This window comes from Taudactylus pleione, unplaced genomic scaffold (genome assembly GCF_031769625.1).
Source record: "Taudactylus pleione unplaced genomic scaffold, aTauple2 ptg001032l, whole genome shotgun sequence".
Classification (NCBI taxonomy): Eukaryota; Metazoa; Chordata; class Amphibia; order Anura; family Myobatrachidae; genus Taudactylus; species Taudactylus pleione.
This window is the reverse complement of record NW_028285433.1, coordinates 11,379,406-11,401,515: the sequence shown is the minus strand read 5'-3', so window position 1 is coordinate 11,401,515 and position 22,110 is coordinate 11,379,406.

Below are 22,110 nucleotides of genomic sequence, written 5' to 3'. Positions count from 1 at the left end.
GAGGTGCCACCTTCAACTCTGAGTTACATAGGTTATTAAAAGAGAGAAGAAAAAAGCAGAGTTTTTATTGGTGCACATGTAGGATCGGAAATAAATTGTTTCTAATCAACAAATATCTAAAATGTAATCAACCTTTATTATTTCCATCTTTAAAATAATGTGTTCAAACAATATAGGCAAAATATTAGTTAAATTGATAGTGTATAAAGTTAGAATGTGAAAGAAAAAAATATAAAAAAAATCTATTTAAAAATTCCCTTGTGTCCACTGGTAATTTAATATAATTAATCTGCCAACTGATTTGGATCCTTTTTATTTAAGAGTATGGTATCTATTATCAGGATCGATTAAGTCACTACAAAGCGTCTTTTGTCATTATTTTTTATAATATATTCATGTAATATTGATATAATGATTGCTGGGTAGATATGCTTATATAGGTTGAAGGGTTATAGAGTGATGCTGGGTACGGAGATCCAACTGTAAGTGATACGTTGCAACTTGATATTAGTAATATCAGTTGTAACCATTCCTTCAAGTCACACAATAACAAAAAGTATCACCTTGTTTCCATGTGCCTGTCAGTGTGAGTATTCCAGTTCTGCCTTTCCGATAATTATTGCTTTTGCTCACAGATAGTTCCACATGCACTATTATAGTCTAAAGCTGTGATTGCTCGGGTCTAAATTCTCCAGAGATCCCGTCTTTCACTTAACCTTCCCCCGTAAGTCTTATTAGTCACATTATAATCAAGTCAGATCAGACAGTACAAAATATCACAATAATTGTTTTGTAACATTTAGGTAACCAGCGGCTACTAAGGGAAACGCTGACGTGCATTTTGCCTGTGGGCTGCTTTGTCAAGGCAGTGCAACCCGAGCCTCGTCCCTTCCGGGCTTAAGTACCATGGCCACGGGTTTCATTGGTTAGTGTGTTTCAATATGCTGTCCCATGTCCTAATTGGTTAGTTTGAAAGCGGCTATCATTTAACGGGGAACTGGTCCATTACATGATACATCAGTCATCCTATCATTTTACTTTAATTAAACTAATTATTCCTATTTTACCTATCTTATGGTGGGTACACACTGGGCGATATTACTGAGCGACTGCACGTTTACGACATCGTAATCGTGCAATCGCTCAGTAATCATGCACAAATCGTGCACTTTTATGTCGGAAACGACCAGCGATGCGCACTCCTGCTGGTCGTTTCCGACATTGTCCATCGTCTGAACATGCAGCACAATCTGACGATAACGACAGATTGGCATGTTCAGGAATGATGGACAGTGCCTGCACTGAATGACTGATCGTTCAGTGCAGACACTACAGGGTATCAGGAATGACAGTACAATTATGATGTCGTAATCGTTCTGTCTTTCCAGATCGCCTAGTGTGTACGCACCTTTAGTCTCTCACATCAAAGTTATCATTATAACTATATCCCATGGAGACAATGATATGTATCCTGTTGTCCGTGTAGGGTAAATTCCCATATATATATATATATATATATATATATATATATATATATTATTACCTATCTTAAATCTGTCTCAATAATTGATTCCTAAATGTTTAATACCCATCGTTTGAATAAAACTCTAAATAATATTTTTCTCTCCACATATATGAGATGGGCCGAATTAGTGTTCTCAGAACTGAATCAGACCACCGCCACACAGGATAATGTCAACAAATTCTGTGACCTCTTTTTCCAACTAGAAAGACTAGTACCTAGAGAGTCAAAAGTATGGTGGGACAAGAAAACTCTAAATGGGTATTTAGAACATAACCTTATCCCAAAGGGGTTAAAGATGAAAAAACTCCCGACACATAATAATGAAAATACTTTGTTCATGGAACAATGGAATAACATCTTACATGAATGTTCGAAACAAGTGATTAAACTAATCTTGGATACACACGAAATAGAACTAAATATTTTCGAAACAGAGATAAAAAACTTGAATACATCCCTAGGTACACATAGACAGGATAAAGAATTTCAAGATTTAGAAGACATTTCACAGACTAGACTAAAAAGACTAGAAGAAGAAATGATCACAACCAAAAGACTAAAAATATTGAGGGACAAAATTGGTAAAACTAAATTAGTAAGAAAAGAAAGAAAACTACATACAAACAAGATACAAAACAAACCAACACTATTAAAAATAGAAAAGGCAAACAGGAAAGACAATGCCACCCCAATTTATAGGAGGTTGAACCTTACTTACCAATAGTATATGACCAGATTACATAATAAGAAAGACACGACAGTATGAACAGACCAAAAGTTAGCTATACATATAGGAGGAAAAGTCAAGTTAGACTCCAACATAGTTTTAAACATCTTGCAAGTTATTGATTTTTCCACTTACAGCATAGAGGAAGATTTTCACACCTCAGCTATATTGGAAGAAACCATAACACCATCACTGGAGACCAACAAGGAGACTAGGGAACATACAACAGAAAAAGAATGTGTAGGGCTTTTCTTAGGAGGAATGCCAGACCCAAGCTACCACAAGCAACAACACAAAACACCAAACAAACGAAAATTGGGAGACCGAGATGAGGATGTAGAGGTGGAGGGGGAAGAAAGAAAAAAGAGGAACAACCACAGTCAGTAGACAACACAGGGATTTTCAATTTAAGTGATCTCACTTTAACAAAAGAACATACTACATTGCTCAATAAAGGCCAGAAATTTGCGCCCACCAAAAAACTTAATAAATTCAAAACATATCTTGATCTACACAAACTTATACGAAAGATGTACCTAGCCAAATATTACAACCAAGAGAAACGTATACAGACAACAGCAGAATTAGATGAGATCAGATTTAGACACTCAAATCTCAAACCAACGTATTTCCGGTAGTGCTGCCACGTGTTTAAACAAAGCCGATAAGGTCACATTGTCAATTGTTGCCAATAACTGGGTTAACGTGTATTTTTCTGCGCAGGAAAAAAGTGTGTATCAGTGAGTATTTGTTTAGGGTGTAACACGGGACCTAAATGTTATGGGTATCGTAGGACCCTTAAGTGCTAGACGCAGGAGTTGGCCTAGTGACTCGGTAGCAGCTTACCGTTTACTTTACACAAAGCAGGTGTATGGGTTGTTATTTTTGTTAGGGTTCAGCCCCCAGCGTGATTATAGCGTTCAGTAATCAATGTGTGTGATCTGTTAGGCTTATTTGAACACTATAATTGAACCGCCTAATTTTGGTTAGATTATGATTGTGAGCTGGTGGGAGGGTGGACGATATCAACTGGAACACAAAGGGTACTTTGCTGCCCCCTAGCAGTTGAAAGGTAGTCAAAAAGGGATTGCTGAGCGGAAGCGGCCTTTACTTCCGTAGGTGAGTGGAAGCGTCTAGAAGTCCTCCATAGGGTTTGCGGATACACCCTTTTTCAAAGGCGTCCGCAGGTAAGTGAAAGTATCTTAATTGTCTTTCACCAGTTTAAATTTTTATTGAAAAACGTAGGAGTTGTCCCAAGATGGGAGCCACGCAAACAATAGAAATGTTAGACAATGATGTGCTGCTAATGGAAGCGCCGCTTGGATCGGCCCATCGTATTATGCATACTAAGTACGGTACTTATATAATAAGGTATTGCGACGTATGGTTTAAAATAACGATGAAGAGTGTTAGACTGTTTCCCAGAATTGGTAATTTTGATAAAGATGTATTAGATAATGTCCGGGATCACATCAGTCTGATGCGTTCTCGAGAGAAAAAAGTAAAATATTATGAATGTTTAAAATTGTGGCAGCATGAAGGGGATGCGTGGCTTAAAAATGTGCAAGCGACATAAACTAGCGTTGCGAGCGCATTGCCAGCAAATACACCTGCGGTGCTGGATTGCAATGCGTGCAAGACGCAAAATGGCGCGCACGTGCGGTAAGGTAGCGTTGCGGAAGTTATTGCCAGTAGTTCACACGCACCACCGCCACCTTATGTGGATGGAGGTGCAGATACAGTCATGAAAAAAAAACTCATAAACATGTAACAAGCAACCCCCTCTCTTAAGTAACCATAAAGAAAATGTTTATGATGTGGATGATGAGCCTATTGTTATGTCTGCCATTTCCTGTGCTGTGCACATGTTAGATGCAACACTGCGACAAGCTCAAGTGGTGCCACCATCTCCATCTGTAACAGCACGGGAAGTGTTAAACTCCTCTGCACCCGTGGAGGAAGTTGTTAATACTATACGTTGCAGCAACAGACTAAACCCCCAGCCAGGTAATAAGGTCAAAGGTAGCACTGCGGCCGGTCTGCATCCCATTCGGACAATCACTGTTCCGAATGGGAATGCGGACGTGAACGGAGTTGTACCTACAAGGGATGTGGTAATGCATTGTCCTTGGACAAGAGCAGAGCTAAATTCCATCATAAATGATTTCCCCGATCCCAAAAAGGGAATTAGCCAAATGTCAAAGATTTTTGAGAAATTTGGGTAGTTCTCATGAGCCCACCAATAAAGATTGGCGGGTGGTGTTAAGGGCCTGTCTACCACGCAATATCGACGTGACAAAATTTATCACGGATTGTGTATTGGATGGCGACGTTCCCTTAACAGACCAAGTAGACCAAGGTAACATTACCCGTATTATAACTCAATTGGGTGTATATTTTCCAATTGGGTGTATATTATTAACTGGAACAAAATTTTCACCATAAAGCAAAAGGAGAGTGAATCTGCAGAAGATTATTGCGACCAGGCTCTGCAGGCTATCACCCAGTACACTGAGTTAGAGGATATTAAAGATAGCATTCACCACAGGGGAATGATTGTCACCATACTCATAGATGGCCTTAAAGAGAACCTAAAAAACCCGGGTTCAGACCTCACAGCCTGGCTGGAGGGGAGTCACAATAGATACCCTGATAGAATCCGCCATAGAACATGATAAAAACATCTCAAAGAAGAGAGAGACACAGAGCGAGAAACTAATGGCTGTCAGTATTCAAGCTCTGGAAGGAATGACGGTAACATCACAGCCAGCAGACACAACTGCGCCACACCTGCACCTGAACAGTTATACGCCCTCACTAATCCTACACCACAGCAAACACAGCCTTATCCCACTTATCCTACACAACCACAAGTCCCATACTACCCACAAGCTCCATACCTCCCACAATATCCTTTTCCTCAATATCCTTACCCATACACACCACCTTTCTCTCCTGCTCAACCCACACAACAATCCTTCCCATGGAAGTGTTTTAATTGCAACCAGCCAGGACACATAAGTAAGAGCTGCACGGCAAAGAAGGTAGGACCCCCAAACCAGGGAGTACCTGGATATCCCCATAAGGGATATGCACAGAGACCAGCAAATGTCCAACAGGCACCAGCTCCAATTGTGGCCGTTAATGCTTTATTGGAGAGTGGGAGCCAACGCTAGGAGTCAGGTCATACTTGTGGTCTGCATATAGACAGGTTGACGGGAAGTACTAGGGAAAAACTGGTAATGGTAATTGATGTGACTGATACCCAATCTCTGTTCTACTTTCTTCCCTTTGCCCTAACACCCTGACTATCAGTATTTTTCTTTTCCCACCTAGGGGGAGGTGTACACTACACATGGACACGAGTGTCCCATGGGTTCATAGACAACCCCAGTATCTTCTCCCAGGCCTTATATGACTGTTTACAATCTTTTCAACCTGCCAATGGATCTGTTCTAATGTAAAATGTGGATGATTTATTGCTGTATTTAGGTCATGTTTACATGATATTAAACTGTTGTGCTTTATCTCTCACACACAGGACACAAGGTCGCTAAGGACAAATGGCAGCCATGCCAAGCTAAGGTCAAATACTCGGAATACTGTCCAACCCAGGGGCCCAGGCAATATTTAGAGCAGTAGATATTGATAACAGAATTTAAATTGCAGGAATTTGTGTACAAATACAGTATCCCTAGAATAATTGAATATAGGAGGGATACTAATTTCACAAGTAATGTCTTTTGTAACCTGTGTAAGGTGATGGGTATTAATATCTAGATCGTCCCAGACCATCTGTCTACCTGTCCCCCTTTGAGATACTGTTTAACAGGCAGCCTCATGTGAAAATATGATAATGAGGTTACTGTGCAGTGTCTCAGGAAGATGAGTAAGAACAACTGAAATTGAAAATGTTATTATCCAACATGTCTGATGCAAACTGTCATGATGTCAAACCTGGGGAATTTGTTATGATCCAAAATTTTTTTAGCTCAGGTTGTTTGACTGATCGTTGGGAAGGTCCGAATCAGGTGTTGCTGAAGGTGGCCAAGAGAGATACCTAGGTCCATTCCACTCACTGTAGAAAGGTCAACAAACCGGTGGAGATACGGGGCGGAGTCGAGGCAGATAACATGAACCTGTCGATTGCGAGCCTGTTCCGGGAGGGTTAAGATACCTGAGCTAAAGAAATGTGTAGATCAGTGCTTCCAGCAATGGAGTGGTCTGCTGTGGTCATCCTACTTCTTTCTTCCAGAGTTTCTGTCGTGATGATCTTTTTGGGGATACCCAGTTTCTGTGATGGAGGACCAGTAGAGGAGATGGGAGCTGATGGCAGTGCTGATGGAGTGGAGTCAGGAGGAGGCGTGCTATGCCAAATCAGGGGAGTGTCTGACCAATCTTAGTACCTTAATTGTTATGTTATTTGGGAAGACTGCTTCCAGAAATTATGACCCTTACACATGGTGAAATGCTTGGTATTCATAAAAATACACCATCACCATGTTCATTCATCAGTATGAACACAGAGACCAACTAAAGAAATATGATACCTGGTAACGTGCATAAAGCCACTCAGTTAATTAGTGAGACAACTGGCTTTCAAGTTTTAGTCTCATTGGATCCCACCAGGATCGCTCGGGGTACTCTAAATTTTAGATATATCCAAGATCTTGCTAAATTGATAGATTATATCACCGAGATGTATGATGACACCTTCAGGTATACAGGTAGGGAATTGCAAGCGTACAAGAAAGAACTGGTGCAACACAGACTAGTGCTAAATTATTTAACAGCGGTCACTGGAGGGTATTGCGTAACTTTGGCCACCCAGTTTGGAGTAAAGTGCTGCACATATATTACTAAAAACACCAGTGACCCCAAGGAGGTGATAGACTGGAAGATGGATGAAATTCTGCAGCTAGAATGGGAATTTCGGAAGAACCATGACGCTTTAGTGGCTGAAGTAGAGGAAAAGCTAGAGGAATGGGTGTCATGGTTGAACCCCGTGAAGTGGTTCTCAGATCTAGGGAAGTGGGTCCAGGAAATGATTGCAATCATAGGTAAACTCCTGATCCTTATATTGGTTGTCATCATAGTAATTGGCATATGTGTCAATTATGTTCCTAATGTGTTGAAGTGTGGAAAATATAAAAATAAGGTAAATCGGAAGAGCGAAATTATGATGGTGGTTAGTAGTACCCATATGAATACTGAGGTAAATGTAGAACTGCATTACAACCCTGAACTAGAAATACCATGTGCATAAAAAGTATTATCAAAATGTTATTTTAAAAACACCTCAAATAATGTAAGTCCCTAATTCCCCATCAAAACTTCCTTTATAGGACTGGTGCATCCCCACATCTTTCACATGATCTCCCAAGGTCCACGGTGTGCGTATAATGGTAGTTTTATGTCCCCTCCTAGAGACACATTATTGATGGATTAAGAACCACCTTGTGCCATCCCCTAATAACATTAAGTAATATATAAATGTATGCCTAAATTAATTTTAAATCAGAGTGTGATAGCATGTTGTTCGCTATGAAAGGGTGGACGGTCGAAGCTGGATTAGTGGCTGAGACGGAATCAGCGTAAAAATTAGCGTGCGTGACGCCATCTTGCGAATGGTAGCTAGACTCCATTTTAGAAACAAGAATCTGTAAGACGCCATTTTGCGACCAGCACCATTTGAAGTGACAACTCATGAGCTAAGTACAGATGGCAATGTTTTTCATAATCTTTTTAGAAGTCATGACAGGCCCATTCTGGGGACAACCGTGCATAGAGAAATACCAAAACAACTACAAAAACAGCCTCCTGAGAAAAGTAAATAGAATAGACAATACACCAGAATACTGTGAGTGTTTTACATACAAATTGGGAATCCCTGTATATAGACATTGTACAAGTACAGTTGTGGCAATTGTAATATAACCCAGACATTGATCTACACAATTGAATTTGTCTGAATCCTAAACAGGTTTTAGTTTCACTCTCAGACGGAATGGCCCCAGCTTCACTGCTGGGGGTCTCCACCTTGTTTGAGAAGTGAAGCTCACTGCCCATAATACATTTGCATTGCAGTTTGAAACTGTTAGTAAGGAATGAGATATGTGTGTATATGTATATATATATATATATATATATATATATATATATATATGTGTGTATATATATATATATATATATATATATATATATGTTACATCCATCATAAATAGAATCTCATGCATAAACACTGCACATAACGCACAGTAGCGAATGCACAATATCCTGCATGCGAACGCTGTTTATTAGCTGCAAGCGTGCAAATCTGCCCCAAATCAGATAAACCTAACTAGCGTCTTTTCCCATATCCCTAATACTTACATAATGCACACTTACACAAAAGGTTCCATAGCTATAAAGTAAAAGATCCAAGTTTTATTCATTTATTACAAATGCTGTGAAATAAAGACTATTTTGGTATCTAAGGTTTAATACATGATAAGTAAGCTGTGTTTGATAGTATACTGATTCGCACTTTATCCACAGCTTTCCGGTATCATCGGTGTGAAGATCGGAACATGCGTTCGCAACTTATGGACCATAAAGACATAAAGAACCAAAATGTACTTTGTAAAAACAACAGGCTAGATTTGCATGAGGTGGGAAAACGAAGGCAACCAGCTGTTGGGGGCTGGACTGTGGCCATTTGAATCAACCTGTTAAATGCCCTGTAACAAATGCACCCGCACTGGGAACCAATAGGATCAGCAACAATCTCCTCCATTGTGTTGTCTATTTCTGGGGGGGTATAAATATGTGTGCTCTGACCCTGGGTTGCTAGTCTTCTTGCCGATTGCTGATTGACGGAGGTTTCTTGCTGATGCGGTATCTGGTCCAGAGCGCGTGCGTATGTATGACTGTATCTTGGGTCTGTATAATTCTTTGCGCTAAATTGTACTTAGATCACAGCATGTAACTGACTGTACTTTACTTGAATAATACTTTGTGCTTTGGAACACATATTCAAGGTCTAAAGTCTTTATTTTACTGTATGACTGCGTACACAAATAGCGTCAATTTTAGAGCTTTATAGGCAGGGTTTAGAAGGTATAGGTATGTGCGTATAGAGGTATATTGCCAGTATCCTTAGCAGGATCTATGAAAGCAAGGTGCGTTATGTGACAGCTGGCCCTGCTCTCATTGGCTGCCTTGGCTGTCAGTATATGGGTGGGTAGTCGGGGGACAACTGCTAGCTGGATTGGTGAGGGCGTGTTCAGTGGGAAGTGGGTGTGTTTCACACCATAGTGGAAAATTAAAGAAAAATGTACTGTGACTGTCATTGTCATATAGACAAGTCTGTGCTGTGCTATAGCAAAGTAATTCCCAGGGAGGTCCGCAGCAAGCACTATTCCCAGGGAGGTCTGCAGCAAGCACTGAGTACATACAGCCACATACTAATCTTAGCGCAGATCTCCACCTCCTCTTTGATAATAGCAAAGTAATGCCTGTGATGTGCTATAGTGATGTCATTGTATGTAGTGTCCTATAGTCATGTAGGTCTCAGCTAATAGGAATATATATGCCCATAGGTTGAGCTAGACACGTCCTATGGGTGGAGTGGACCATGCCCACTCAACGGTGCGCTGTGCTGCACGCAGCACATTCTACTGCCATCTGTAATCTCCCTGAAACTGTTTTTCAAAAGTAGGCAAGTATGACTCACTGCACTGACAAAGCCTACACGCACACACACACTGATAAATACTACACACACATACACACTGACACACACTCACTGCACTGACAAGGCCTACACACACACTGATAAACACTACACACACATACACACTGACAAAGCCTACACACACACACTGACACATACACTCACTGCACTAACAAGGCTTACAGACACACACACTGATAAAAACTACACACACACATAAACACTGACAAAGCTTACACACACTGACACACACAGTCACTGCACTGACAAGGCCTACACACCTATACACACTGATAAACACTATACACACTGACAAAGCCAACACACACACTGACAGAGACAAACAAACTGCACTGACAAAGCCTATACACACACATACACTGATAAACACTACACACACACACACTGACAAAGCCAACACACACAGTGACACAGATACACAAACTGCACTGACAAAGCCCATACACACACATACACTGAAGGACACATACATACATACATACATACATACATACACACACACTGTACTGGCAAAGCCTATACACACACACACTGACAGACACACACATACATACATACGCAAAGCAGCGTACTCACACCACTAGGCAGCATGCACAGGCTGCAAAGTAGCATGTTCATGCCGCAAAATGGCGCACACACATGGCAAAGTAGCATGCCGCAAAACAGCGTAATCATGCTGCAAAGCAGCATACCACCAGGTAGCGTACACACGCTAAAAGGTTGCATTACCTCGCATAAAGAAGAGAGCGCATGCGCACCTATGCGGCCACAGGTGAAAGTACTGCCTATACCAAAAATAAAAAAATTGTAACAAGTCACTTATATCCTGTTTTAAGTCACCTCAAGGAAAATGTTATTCTAGAAGATGATGAACCTACTGTAATTTCATCCATTGCACATGCTGTTAATGTACTAGATGTTCCACAGAGAGGAAAGGCAGCAATCCAACCAGCAGGGGCAACAGCTGAAATTGGTGAGACTAGTGGAGACCGTAATAGAAGAGGTAACATCCATAGTACCGAAACAATAAGTCCAGTAATTAATCCTGAACATAGTGGTGTGGTAGGTATTCATCCTGTCCGTACAATTACTGTTCCCAATGGGAAACCGGACAAAGATGGTATAGTTCCTATCAGGAATGTAGCAATGCATTGTCCATGGACGAGAGCAGAATTGCTTTCAATAATGCCAGACTTCCCAGACCCCAGGAAAGAGTTAGCCAAATGTCAGAAATTTGTTAAAGATTTATGTAATGCTCATGAGCCAACTAATAAAGATTGGTCAGTGGTGTTAAGGGCCTGTCTCCCTTCCAATACTGATGTACAAAAGTTTGTTAAGGATTGTATATTGCTAGCAATAACCCAGTACACAGGGATAGCAGATATTAAAGATGATGTACACCACAGGGAAGTAGCTGTTACGGTACTAATGGATGGTCTCAAGGATAATCTAAAGACCAGGGTGCAAACCTCTCTACCTAACTGGAGAGGAATTACTGTAGATGCACTTAAAGAATCTGCCATAGAACATGATAAGAACATTTCCAGGAAGAAAGAGGCACAGAGTGAGAAGTTAATGGCAGTGAACATCCAGGCTTTAAAGGGATTACCTACACAGTCACATAACTACAACACATACCAGCAACAAAGTTATGCAGTAAGGTGTTATAATTGCAATAAAGAAGGACACCTAAAGAGGGACTGTAAAGTGATAAATGGGGGCCACCTAAGAAGGGAACACCTAGGTACACTCAGAGAGGGCACTCACAAGATTCAGGAAATTTCCAGTGGTTACCCACTCGCATAGTGACAGCAAATGCTCTGCTGGAGGATGATACTCAGTGCTAGGGGTCAGGTCATACCTGTAGTCTACAGCCAGTTAGGTTAACTGAGAATACTAGGGAAGAACCTACAATGACAGTTGATATATCTGGTACTAAACACACTTTTCTTGTAGATACAGGGGCGACCAGATCCATGATAACTTCTCCATTTAATTTACAGGTTACCAACAAGACCACACCAGCAATGGGAGTGACAGGGAGGGTAGAGCATTACCCTTTAACCAGATCTGCAGATATTACTATTAGGCCGCTGCAAACCAAGCATTCCTTTCTCCTGGCAGCGGCGGCTCCTACTAACCTGCTGGGAAGGGATTTGCTGTGTAAAATAGGATGTGTCATATACTGTACACCTGATGGTATATTCCAAGATATACTAAAAAAGGTTGCGCATGAGGTACAGGATATATTGGACACACCACAAAGATTAATGTTGCACTCTGCAGTTCTAGAACAAAGTCCATCTCAGGTAAAAGAGATGTTATTGCAAATACCGGGTTCCCTCTGGACCAAAGATGGACAGGACACTGGAATGATGCCAAATGTAGACCTTGTAATGATTAACTTGAAGAGTGGTAGGCAGGCTCAAAAAATTCCTCAGTACCCATTAAAGCCTGAGGTGGAGCTAGGGGTGTATCCCATAATTGCAAGGTTATTGCAACAAGGGATTTTAATTTGTACAGCTAGTCCAGCCAACAGTACCATTATTCCAGTGAAGAAGACTGGGGGGAGGGGCTATAGATAGTACAGGATCTTAGGGGGGTTAACAAAGTTGTTGAAACCCAATTCCCCGTAGTGCTCAGTCCAGCTGTCATCCTCATGCAGATTCCACCTTCTGCAACCATTTTACTGTCATTGATTTATGTTCTCTGTTCCTCTTCACCCTGACTGTCAATATCTATTTGCATTTTCCTACAGAGGGGTACAATATACATGGACACGATTTCCCCAGGGTTTCATAAATAGCCCCAGTGTTTTCTCTCAGTCCTTACACGACTGTTTGCAATATTTTCAACCAAGCAATGGGTCTGTCCTCATTCAATATGTAGATGATTTGTTGTTGTGCTCTGATTCATTTATGTCATGTTTAAATTATACTAAACTGTTGTTGCTTCATCTTTCACAAAAAGGGCACAACTTTGCAAAGGACAAAGTACAGCCATGCCAGACTAAGGTCAAATACTTGGGACACTGTCTAACCCAGGGGCTAAGATACTTGACAGCAGATAGAATTCAGGCCATGCAGACCATGACACTGCCGCAAAACCAGCAGCAAATCCGTACCTTCTTGGGCATGTGTGGATACTGCAGGACGTGGATCCCAGGTTTTTCTATTTTAGCATTACCATTGCAGGACTTAGTTTCATCCTCAAAACCCGACCGTTTCATACACACTGAGGGGACAGAGCAGGCTTTCCTTACCCTTAAGGATAGTCTGATGAGAGCACCTGCCTTGGGAATACCAGATTATGAAAAACCCTTTGAATTATATTGTACGGAAGCTGATGGCTGTGCAGCAGGTGTCCTCACACAGAAACATGGTGATGCTAGCAGACCTGTAGCATACTACAGTGCACAATTGGACACTGTGGCAAGATCACTCCTGACATGTTTAAGAAGTGTAGCTGCAACTGCTCTTCTGGTAAACAAGAGCGAGGTCGTAGTATTAGGGCATGATACAACTGTCTATACACCGCATGCAGTATCTGCTTTGTTGAATTCAGCCCAAACCAGTCTCTTCAGCAAGGTTCACAAAATGGGAACTAGCTCTGATGGCACCTGCAAATATTACCATTAAATGGTGCAATACGTTAAATCCAGCAACGTACTTACCATATGTTCCTCGAGATGCACAAAGGGTGGAGGAAGGTGAGTTTCTGGTTGGAGGTTAGTTTAGCAGGTATACTGACACACATAATTGTATGGAATATTTGAATCAGACCTTTACTGCAAGATCAGACATACATGACACACCATTAGTAGATGTAGATGTGACGTTTTACACGGAATGGGAGTTGTCATAGACAGACAGGCACAGGAGAATTATGCACAGGTTATGCTGCTGTAAATGATGAGGATGTTGTAGAAGCTGAACCACTTGGTCCACCTCACTCAGCCCAGGTGGCTGACCTGGTGGCATTAAGGAGAGCATGTGAGTTGGCAGAAGGTAAATCAGCTAACATACACACTGATTCTGGGTATGCCTTTGGGGTAGTACATGTATTTGGGGCTCTTTGGCATCTTAGGAACTTTATGACAGCAGCAGGCACACCAGTAGCACATTCACAACACATAAAAGGACTTCTGAGTAATTCAGTTACCAAAAGCAGTAGCTGTCATCAAATGCAAAGCCCACACATGCAAAGAAGACTCAGTGTCAATGGGCAATAACAGAGCAGATGAAGCTGCCAAATGGGCAGCAGGATTACGTATAAATATAACAACCAACAAAGTGATGGTCTTTCAGACAATAGATCTTAATTGAAATGCAAGGTTTGCATTCTCTACAGGAAAAGGTGGTCTGAAGATCGAAGGGATGTGGTCAGGAGTCCTCAGGACTCTGAAGAGATGGACAAGGTAGGCCTGTTGCACCCAGGGCATACTACCCAAGCTTGGCTGAGGCAGTGCATGGTCTGACTCACCTGGGAAAAGAAGGTATGTGCAAGTTGGTCAGAGCATATTGGTGTGCACCAGGCTTTTCTTCTCAAGCTGGAAAGAAAGCAATGTCCTGTCTGACTTGTTTGAGGAAAAATGTTGGGAAGACCGTACCAACCGAGCTATCCCATATCCCTCCAACAGATGGTCCTTTTCAGGTAATACAAATTGACTTCATTCAATCACCACCTTGCAGGAATCTGAAGTATGTATTAGTGTGTACTGATGTATTTTCTAATTGGGTAGAGGCATATCCAGCTGCCACTAATACTGCTGTTTTTACTGCTAAAAAAATTGTTCAGGAATTTGTATGCAGATACGGTATCCCTAGAATCATAGAAAGTGATAGGGGTACTCATTTCACTGGTGATGTTTTCCAGAACATGTGTAAGCTTATGGGAATTAATAGTAGACTTCACACCCCCTACCGACCACAAGCTAGTGGAGAGAGTGAACGGTACTATTAAGAATAAACTGAGTAAGATCATGGCTGAAACTGGAGTAGGATGGCCAGAAGCCTTACCACTCATCCTCCATAGCATCAGAACCACTCCCAGACCTCCTCTTAATCTGTCCCCCTTTGAGAAACTGTTTTGAAGGCAACCTCATTTGATTATAAATCCACAGGATGATTTGAAGAGTAATACTGAGGTCACTGTGCAATATCTTATAAAAATGAGTAGACAGTTGAAACAACAGCAACAGAAACTGAAAATGTTGTTACCTGATATGCCAGAAACAAACTGTCATGATGTTGAACCTGGAGAATATGTTATGATCCGAAATTTCTTACGCTCAGGTTGTTTGACAGCCCGGTGGGAAGGTCCTTACCAGGTGTTGATGACAAGTACCACATCTTTGAAGGTAGCAGAAAGAGATACCTGGGTCCATTCCACTCAGTGCAGAAAGGTCAACCACCCAAAGGAGGTACAAGGCGAAGTCGAGACAGACAACGTGGATCTGTCGATTGCGAGCTTGTTCTGGGAGAACTAGAGACTGCAGTGAAAACACCTGAGCCAGAGACGTGTACAGATTACTATTCCAGCAACAGAGTGGCGATCTGTTTCTATGTCTTTTTCTTGTTCCAGGGTTCTTCTCATTCTTATTTGTTTCAGGATTTCCTATTTCTGTAATGGAGGATAGATGATGGCGAGGGAGGCCGATAGTGATGTCAATGGAGCGGAGTCAGAGGAGAGAGCAATTTAACGATCAGGGCAACCTATGGTCAAACTCAGTTCAGGGATTGTTAAGAGATCTGTTAGCCATGGAACTCGGAGACAGTGTGAGGGGTTATTGTTTGAGGAGTATTGTATTTGTGAGTACTGCATCCAACGATGCCAGTCCAACAGTAATCTGTATTTGGGTGGGCATCCTTTAGAGGATTACCATTCCTTAGTGGGTAAGGTCTTAAACCAGATTGAATGTTGGGTGTGCACTCACGTGCCTCAGGGACAACATAATGTAGGATTAGTACCAATCCCATAAAATTTTTCTGAAGTCCTTGAATTACAGGGAGGGAGGTCCATAGACGGGAAGTATAACATCACGAGGTCCCCTAGTTTAAAGCTGCACCAATACTCCATAGATCGGTCTTTGCTGTGTCTGAACATTTCTTACATAGAAAGATTGGAGAATTGGGAAGCAGACTTATTGGATCAGACAATGGCTCGCCACACTAGTGATGAACACCAGAGAAGAGGACAAAGGAACAAACCACATGTGGTATCTATTGGAAAAGTTCCTATGGGTTATTGTAAAAATGTTATTCAGGCTGAAACATGTCTTGAGCAGATGAGGACAATAGGCATAGGTAGTTTTGTTAAAACTTTATGTGATATTGTGCAGGATCGTAATATACCGTACCATATGTCCTCCCAGATAATGTATACTATGTTTGTGGAAGAAGGGCATATTCTTGGTTATCTCTGAGTTCCAAGGGTTTATGTTTATAGGTCATTTGGTCCCAGAGGTAATGACCCTTACAGGTGATGAAATGATTGGTATCCATAAAACCGCACCACCCCCATACATACACACAGTATGAACATCGTGACAAAAGAATTATGATCCATGTGAAGAACATATAGCCACTCAGTTGATTAGTGTAACAACTGGGTTCCAAATTTTGGTAGCATTAGATACCACCAGGATCACTCAGGGAACTTTAAAGTTTAGATACATCCAAGACCTGGCTAAATTAATAGACAACATCACCGAGATGTATGATGACACTTTCAGGTATACGGGTAAGGAGCTACAGGCTTATAAAAAGGAATTGGTACAACATAGGCTAGTGTTAAACTACCTGACAGCTATTACTGGTGGATATTGTGTGACTTTGGCCACCCAATTTGGTGTCAAGTGTTGCACGTACATCACCAATAATACTAATGACCCCAAAGAGGTGGTTGACCGGAGAATGGATGAAATCCTACAACTGAAATGGGAATTTCGGAAGGACCATAATACTTCCTTTTACGAGACTGAGGTAAAGGTAGAGGAAGGGTTCTCATGGTTAAACCCTGTAAAATGGTTCTCCGGTCTAGGGCACTGGGCTCAGGAAATGATTGCTAGTGGAGGTAAGCTCCTTATTCTTATACTTGTTGTCATTTTAGTAATTGGTTTATGTGTCAGATGTGTTCCTACTGTATTAAAGTGTGGAAAATGTACCACCAAGGTAAACAGTGAATATTAGATCATGATGGTGGTGAGTGGTGGTGGTATAGGTACTAAGGTTGATAAAGAACTGCATTACAATCCTGAAATTGAATGTACCATCAGATAATAACATGTGAATAGGCTTGGTAATGTACAGTATAATAAAATATATTGTAAATGTTCTGCTAAACATCATAGATAATGTAGTCTCAACTCCCCCCCAACTTCCTTTATAGGTTTGATGAGGTCCCACATCCTACCAATGGTCCCCTATAGATCCACTGAGTGCATATAAGGGTTGTTCTACCCTTCTTAAAATGCATTATTGATAGTTCAATGACCAAGTTGTGTCATACCATCTAGAACATTGAATAATAATTTATTATGCATGACTAAAAAGGTTAAGAATAGAATGTGATAGTTTTATGTTTGCTATCAAAGGGTGGACTGTCAAAGGCAAATAATTGGATATGATTGCTTTACAATTATTACCTGACGATATAGTCATCTATGGTCGGATGATGTGTTGTTAGGATGCTACTTTTCATTGGTGCAATCCAATGTGCACAAATGCGAATCCACAATACACATACACTGACGCACATAATGCACACACATATATATATATATGTATACAAATAGACATTCATATGAATATCCACATACATACACATAGACGCTCATATGCGTATGCACATACAAACAGACACATATCTGCTACTTCAATACACAGATGCACATATGCGAACGCATACATATAATATGGTTCCCACACATTATAGTTAATAACCAAAGTTATTAAAGGTATTTGTTAGCCAATAATTATGATGTAATATGTACTTAAAGAGATCTAAGGTTTAGAATACAGTGGACATGTCATGTTTGGTATCATACTAAATCCCTGTTTATTTGCAGACATCCGTTTCTATCGGCAAAGAAGTCGCATCATGCATCCACTAGTTATGGATGATAAGGAGTTATTGAACAGAATGTTATAACTTGTATGCAGTGTTGTAGCCAGTTTTAACCAGTTGTTCAGCGGGAAACTACACAATGTGACTGTTTGAGGACTGAGCCATACCCCTGATGACACCGTATGAACTGACCAATGACCAGATTGACCAGAAGCAAGAACCAATGAGAACCTGTCAATTTGTCCCTTTGTTAACTCTGAAACCTGTAAGGTATATAAGCTGTGGGCTGATCTCAGTGTACGGGCATCTTCTTGCGACCACAGACGTCTGGATTGATGACTGTATACTGGGACCAGTGCACATGCGCATGTATCGGCTGTACTATTTTCATTGCTTTTTACTCTAATTGTTCAATCTTACATCTTGTTATCCCTTTTACATAAATAACTTTTTGTGCTTTGGAACCACACGATTGGACTGCAAAGAAATTCTTTCTTAAGCGACTTGCAGCGCTAAATAGCGACTTATATGAATCAATAATATATACATGGTACAGAGACAGTATAATTTACACTTCCCATGCACTATAATAGGGAATTATAATTATGACAATATAGTGTCACCGACTTGGCCGCACCTCCAGACAGATCCCCCATCAAGAATGGATCCCAAAAATTCAATGTATACAGCCATATTGGACATTTACCTCAATAAAATGGTCAGATAAAGGATTAGTGGTGGCAATATACCATTGTGATGTTCTATTGTTAATTGAAGACACTGCATTTTTACTTTTCAAGCAAATTAAATTTGAAATACTTCACACTAAAAGCTGTTGTACTACTCTCTCATTGCTTCTGGTGCAAGAGTCTCATATAGGACCTGACTGTATAAAGACCTACCATTTCTGTGGTCATCTCCTCATATAAGATACCATCCTCTCCATTCCATTACCCGAATGGGTGAACTCCAAAGTGTGGGGATCAATTGCTTATAAAAGAAGTACCAGCATTGGACTCTTTAAGGATTAAATATTCTATATTTTACATTTGTGGTGCCATCTGAACATTTTTTGAAGAAGTCCCTTGTGGATGAAACGCGTTGGAAAGCTGCCTCGTGCCTATATTAACTATTAAGATAAGCACCTGATGATATATTGCTTTGGAACCTTTGTTTTTAATCTTTTTAAAGTGTTATTTGAACATTTTTAAGATTATCGCTTCTCCTGTGCCTATTTTTTATATTTTCTATCAATCCCTTCTACTGCATTATATGTTTTACCTTATATTTATCCCATTTGTATAGGGGGCATATACTATATGTATTATTTATCTACTTTGCACTTTATTGTATGCATCATTTGCACAGAGAAATAGACCAACCTGGGGGTCACTGATAGAGCCCATCAGAGCATGTGGAAGCTCATTAAATGCTACATGTGATTGTTTTGTTTTATTTTATATATTATTTGTCACGATTAAAAAGCCACATTTATCACGACACATTGACACTGCATTTTTATGGTATATTTTTGCACAGCACTTTATTGTATATAGAAATTTTAGTTTACCTTAAAGTCCACAACACAAGTAGGTCAGTCGCTAAGACCTACATTTACGCATATATATATATATATATATATATAATGCACACTCCCCCCCCTCTTTCCAGAGAAGATTCCAGGACTCGATCTCCACCACAAAACAAAAAAAATAATGGGTTTAATCCAATATAAAGGTTACATAATACAGACAGACAGATACCCAACAGTCTGTTTCAACTGCTCGCAAGCAGTTTTCGTCAGGGGCAAACAAACACATCTCATGCGAGCCTATTTAAGGGCTGCAGTAGAAATCAGTCAGCCAATCACACAGCCTAAGTGCAAGGCCGGTTCTAGACTTTGTGGAGCTTAGTGCGAAAGTTCCAAGTTGCGCTCCCCCCCCCCAAAAAAAAAAACACATTATTTTTATTATACATGATGTTTCCTTCCGGAAAGAGGTCGTTACCATTTGGGGAGGGGGCATGTCCTTTCGGAACATCCCCAATTCATCACATTTAGGTACATGAGTATCTAGAAACAAAAACATGTGCAAGTACAACCTACGCAAATATCACTATGCACAGGGGTGGATTGGGAATTTAAAGTGGCCCTGGAAAAAATATGTGGAAGAGGCCCTATGTGCGCGCACCGTAGGTGCGCCTGGAAAAGAGGGTGTGGCCTCATTACAAGGGGTGTGTCCTAAAGAGAAATGCCATGCCCACAAGTCACTCCCCCCATTATTTCATGCTGAGGGCATGCCCACAGCTCCAGGAGATGATAGCCATGCCCCCAATCCCTCTCTCCAGTGAATAAGCACAGAAAGCATGTGAATGAGTATTTTCTTACCTATATGATTTCTTTGCAGCGGGGAACCTCTGAAGAAATTGATCCTTCTTTGACAGGCAGTTTCTTGCGTTGGTATTCAGTATTCATGCTGAGAACACATGGTCCGGAAGCCACCTGTTTGTGTAGCAATAAAGCCAATGTCATCAACATGCAACAGAGGTTTATCCAGATAATACATAGTAACAGATGTTTTGGGGCAGGACAAAATGGGAGTTTCCTATATTGAACAATTTAATATTAATAAAATATATTTGATCATTTGGTACCATTTGCATCAGAATATGGTTTCATTAGAGTTGTTATCTTACTGAAGATTACTGTTCCCCAGTGTTTTCTTCTAATAGTACCAGCATTCCTACCGTCCTATATGCGTGTCTCCAGCACCTTCACCTTGGTGTGTCTCCAGCCTATCCCCTCTCATGTGTTTCTTCAGTGCTATCCCCCTGCACCTCTCCAGTGCCACCCCCAATTCTCTCTGAGACCATCCGCCTGTGTCTCCCCACAGTGCCATCCTCCTGCATATCCCAGGTGCCATCATCCTGCGCCTCTGGAGCGCCATCATCCTGCGTCTCCCCAGTGGCATCTTCCTGCCCTAGCACAGAATAGCCCTTCTTTCTCACACACAGATCATCTCCCCTTAGCACAGAATACCCCCCTCCCCACAGATCATCATCGCCCACGCCCCTAGTATAGCAGATGCCACCTCCCCTGCCCCTAGTATAGCACACTCCCCCTCCCTCACAGACAGATCATCCTCTCCCCCACCTGTATTATAACAAACCTCTGTCCCCACAGACAGATCATCATCTCCCCCGCCTCTAATATAGCAGAGCTCCCCTCACCACAGACAGATCATCATCTCCCCTGCCCCAAGAATAGCAGACCCCCATCCCCACAGACAGATCATCTCCCCCCACCCTCTAATATAGCAGAGCCCCCCTCCCCACAGACAGATCATCATCTCCCCCCACCACCTAATATAGCAGAGCTCCCCTCCCCAGAGACAGATCATCATCTCCCCTGTCCCAAGTAAAGCAGACTCCCCTCCCCCAGACAAATCATCATCTCCCCCGCCCCAAGTATAGCAGAGCTCCCGTCCCCACAGACAGATCATCATCTCCCCCACCTCTAGTATAGCAGAGCTCCCCTCCCTACAGACAGATCATCATCTCCCCCACCTCTAGTATAGCAGAGCTCCCCTCCCCACAGACAGATCATCATCTCCCCCACCTCTAGTATAGCAGAGCTCCCCTCCCCACAGACAGATCATCATCTCCCCCACCTCTAGTATAGCAGAGCTCCCCTCCCCACAGACAGATCATCATCTCCCCCAACCCTAAATATAGCAGACCCCCATCCCCACAGACAGATCATCTCCCCCCACCCCCTAATATAGCAGTGTACCCCCTTCCCACAGACAGATCATCATCTCCCCTGCCCCAAGTAAAGCAGACCCCCTCCCCCAGGCAAATCATCATCTCCCCCACCCCAACTATAGCACAGCTCCTGTCCCCACAGATCATCTCCCCCACCTCTAGTATAGCAGAGCTCCCCTCCCCACAGACAGATCATCATCTCCCCTGCCCCAAGTATAGCAGACCCCCCTCCCCCAGACAGATCATCTCCTCCACCCCTAAATATAGCAGACCCCCATCCCCACAGACAGATCA